At 35.8% G+C, this 4,574-nt stretch overlaps 1 pseudogene; it reads left to right on the plus strand.

The window, feature by feature from the left end:
* The first annotated feature begins 1,757 nt into the window (after positions 1-1,757).
* On the plus strand, positions 1,758-2,585 carry LOC122151378 (annotated as a pseudogene).
* The last annotated feature ends 1,989 nt before the right edge of the window (positions 2,586-4,574 follow it).

Genomic DNA, 4,574 nt, shown 5'->3' on the forward strand with positions numbered 1-4,574 from the left:
TTAGTTTCTGAGAATGAAAATTTATTATCAATTTGGGCATTTATATCTTCCTCCAGTGAATGTGTTCTAAGCATACACAACATATATTCAGATCTCAGTGTATACAATAATCTAGATCGTGTTGTGGTCTTGTCTGGGACATTGATAGATGGTTTTGAGTCAGTACAGTTTTCCCTTTCCAAGTAGTTAGGTAATCCTCTTCCCTGGGTGTTGAAATTGCATTAATAATGTCTCACAATGGTAGATCACTGTTCCTTCACTGTACTTTTATATCATTATTATTACTGCTCCCTTAAACATAAAAAAAAATCCTGTGATATAAGGAGAACATTTGTAATTACCTCATTTTACAGATGAGGAAACCAAAATTACAGAGAAGTTACACCAATGTGAGGACAGAGCTCGGAACCTAGAATCTGTGTTATCACCTGGTTTCAGTCAAGTTTGACTGTTTCCTTAATACTGTAAAACATTTTTTAAATGTTATATTATTTATAAAAATTTTGTTACCTCTTCCATAACTTCACTTAACAACTAACTAAAAGAAAATTTTTTGTCTGCTATTTCTTCCCAAATTAATGTAAAAATGAAATGCAATAAAAATATATTTTATTTACCTTTATAAGTTCTTTATAAAGATTTTCCTGGAGGCATACATATGAGAACCATCAAAAGATCTCAGGGTGAAAAAATAAGAGGACATTTTTCTTACTGTTTATCAAAATATTCTACAATTTATTAATAGAATATAATTATAAATATTTATTAAACTGTGGTATAGACCTAGACATATGGCACATGGACTAATGGATTAAAAAACTAGAACAGAATAGGAAATCTATAAACAACTACGTTTACATTGTAACCGTGAATTCAACCAATGGAAAATTCAATAAATTACTTGTGTTGAGACAAGGAAATATCAGTTTGAGAAGACAAAACCAAAAAATATCTCAGATTTATACTTCACACTCTGCACTGAAATTTCTGGGACATTTTAAATGTAACTATAAAAGCACAAAAGAACTGAAAAAAATATGTAAGAGTTGTTATGTGAAGAAATTTTTTCATAGCCATAAAAAATCACAGAAAATTGACTACCTAAAAAAAAATCTGTACAGAAAAATACTATAGTAACATAAATGGTAAACTTGGAAATGAATTAGCAAAATGTAGGAGGAAAAAGAATTATTATCCTTGATATATAAAGAAATCCTATGAATCAATAATGAGCAATTTACTTGATAAATGAACAAAAGATATAGATGAGCAAATCACTAATAAAGGGGCAAAATGAAAATAACAAAATACCATTTTTTACCTGTAAGATTTTTAAATATTAAAATTAAATAATTATGGGCAGGGTTAATAACAGAATTGCAAAGGTAGGAGTATGCCCATTAATCTTGGTAACAGTGTAAGGTGGTACAAACTTTTGGACAACGATTTGGCAATGTATTTGTATGTGTGTGTGTTTTAGAATTAAAAAAAAAAAAAAAAACAGAGCCTAAACTATTAGGAGTAATTGGGAAATGTGATTTCTAAAGTTACTTTAAATATATAAAATTCTTAATGTAATTTTTTATGTTGTTAAAAAGTTATTTTGCCTACGGTTCAGGATAGTTTCATAATACGAAAATAGTCAATAATTAATGTGAGGATCTCTCTGCAGATTAAAAAATCTTCAAGGCAATGGCTAGAGGAAGGAACAACATAGAGTCTCAAAGTTCATCCTTTTGGGATTCTCAGAGCTCAGGATGCCCTTTTGCAGCATTCCTTGGGATTTCCTTGCTGTCAGTGGCCTGGAACATGGGCTCATTTTCCTGATTATGAAGGACTCTCACATTCACACACTCATGCACCTTCTTCGTCAGTAACCTGTCCTTAGATTTCTGCTATGTTACTTTCTCAGTCTCAATGTGCTTTCAGACTTCTTCCAGAAACACAAACCCATCTCCTTGATGGGGTGTAGCATGCAGTAGTACCTCTTCTTCTCTAGCCTGGGTGTAACTAAATGCTGTCTTCTGGCAACCATGGCTTTTGATCAATATGCTGCCACTTATAATCCTCTGCTCTACACAATTGTCATGTCCCCAACCCTCAGTCTGCAAATGGTGGTTGGAGTCCATGTAACTGGGACTTTTGGTTCACTGACTCAACTGTGTGCTTTATCATCAACGATTTCTTCTGTGACCTGCCCCAACTGCTCATCCTTCAAACTCTGATACTTTTTCCCTACAAGTCATGAAGTTTGTGACAGCAGTCATTTTTGGTGTGGCATCAGTCTTAGCTTTCATGTTATCTTACAGTGATATCATTGCCACTGTTCTGAACATCAGCTCAGTTGAAGGCAAGACCAAGACCTTCAACACTTGAGCTTCTCATCTGACAACAGTGACCTTCTCTTTCAGATCAGGACTCTTTGTCCCTATGCATCCCAACTATGGCAATTCATTAAGCTATGACAAGATGGCATCAGTCTTCTACACATATTGAATATCTTGATTTATAGTCTGAAGAACAAAGATATCAAAGATGCCCTTAAGAGGTGTAAGAAAAAGAGAGTGTTTTTCCATTATCACTGATAATTAAAAGTCTGGTAGGCTACTGACCCTGGTGACCTGATGTTCCCATGCAAGGAAAACACATTTAATATTATTTAACCTCATTGATTCTCTGGAAGGACTTCAAGTGAATTTATCTATGTAAATTTAAGTCTGGTGCAGTGCCATGTGGCATCTTTATCTTGACAGTGGATTCCTCTCTTACGGCAGCAATGAACTTACGAAAGAGTTGATATGTCAATTTTTATAAAATGGCAACCTTTTGAGCTTTTCAGTGTTTGACTTTTACATACTGTTTCACAACATCAGACTGCAGCCTCAAAAGAATGGAACTAAACATAAAAACAATAGTTTTTATCACACACAACCTCACAAACAGCATAATGACCACTTTGTCCTGGACCTCAAACCCTCTGGATGCCTGGGCAGGATTCCAGTTGATTGAAGTGGGAATGTGGAGAGAAACACAGCTTTTTGACTTTGACCTAAGTTTTCTGCCAAATACATCCACCACAGGGAATTTGCTCTAGAATTTGTTTCTTAGGTTTTACTTTTAAAACCAAATATCAATAATTTGTAAATAAGTGGAAAATAGGAATTTCTATGGTAATACTCTGATCTTCATTTTACTTGGATCCACAATTAACACCCATGGGAACAGGAGTCAAGAAATCAAATGATGTATTGCATTAGGCAAATCTACTGCAATAGAGGTTTGTAAAGTGTTAGAAAGCAAAGATGTCACTTTGAGGACCAAGGTGCACTTAAGCTAAGCCATGGTATTTTCAATGGCCTTATAGGCATGTGAAACCTGGACACTGAATAAGGAAGACTGGAGAAAAACGGATACTTCCGAATTAGGATATTGGTGAGGAATATTGAGTGTACTTTGGACTATCAGAAGATGTACGAATCTGTCTTGGAGGAAGTACAGCCGGAATGCTCTTCAGAAGTGAGGAAGGCAAGACCTGGCCTCACATACTTTGGACACGTTGTGAGGAGAGACCAGTCCCTTTAGCATGACATCATGCTTGGTGAAGTAGAAAGTCAGTGAAAAGGTGGAAGATCTTCAGTGAGATGGATTGCTATAGTGGCTCAACAATGGGCTCAAACCCAGCAATGATGATAAGGGTGGCCCAGGACTGGGCAGGGTCTCCTTCTGTCCTACAGAGGACCGCTGTGAGTTGGAACTGCCTCGACAGCATCTAACAACAGCAACAGCTACAATAGCGCACACATTCACACATATATGTGTATATATGTTGTTGTTGATTGTATATACATACATATATATACTTATATTTACATACATATATATATATATATAAGCTAAACTCACTGCTGTTGAGTTGATTTTGACTCATAGCGATCCCCCTTGGGTTTCCAAGGTGGTATGAGATCTGCACATATAGCCCAGAGGGCTGGACTCTCAGTGTAGGTGAAGGAATAACTAGAAGTTCATTAAAAAAAAAAAAAAAAAATCAAAAAACCGGACAGGGTTTTTAAGGACATTATAATCTAACACTGCAAAACTAACAAAGGAATTACCAGCCAACATTAAAGAAGGCTATGTATTTAAGTGGGAGCTCTGGTGGTGTAGTGCCTAAGGCACTTGACTGCTAACCAGAAGGCTGGAGGTTCAAACCCACCAGCCACTTCTCGGAAGGAAGGTTGGACAATCAGGTCTGACTCGACAACACATAACAACAACAACAACAATAACAATGGGACTATATCCATGACCATATGTAGGTTTGGCAGATTATATTTCTACATACATATGTGTGTGTGTTATAAAAACATCTACATGTATAGTACAGTTAGCCGGCAAAATTATGAACACTTCTTAGCCATAACCAAACACCTTGAGGGAGTGAGTCTCTGGGCTTCCAGGTTCAGGACCATAATTGTCCACAAAGACGTTGTTCTACATTTTTTTTTTCACAAAGCTTTCATATATTTTTTTCATTTCATCACATTTTTGAGATAATATTTGAGAGATGAAGTGGT

Source organism: Orycteropus afer, unplaced genomic scaffold, assembly GCF_000298275.1.
Source record: "Orycteropus afer afer isolate SDZICR_OR568_19922 unplaced genomic scaffold, OryAfe1.0 scaffold00419, whole genome shotgun sequence".
Lineage (NCBI taxonomy): Eukaryota > Metazoa > Chordata > Mammalia > Tubulidentata > Orycteropodidae > Orycteropus > Orycteropus afer.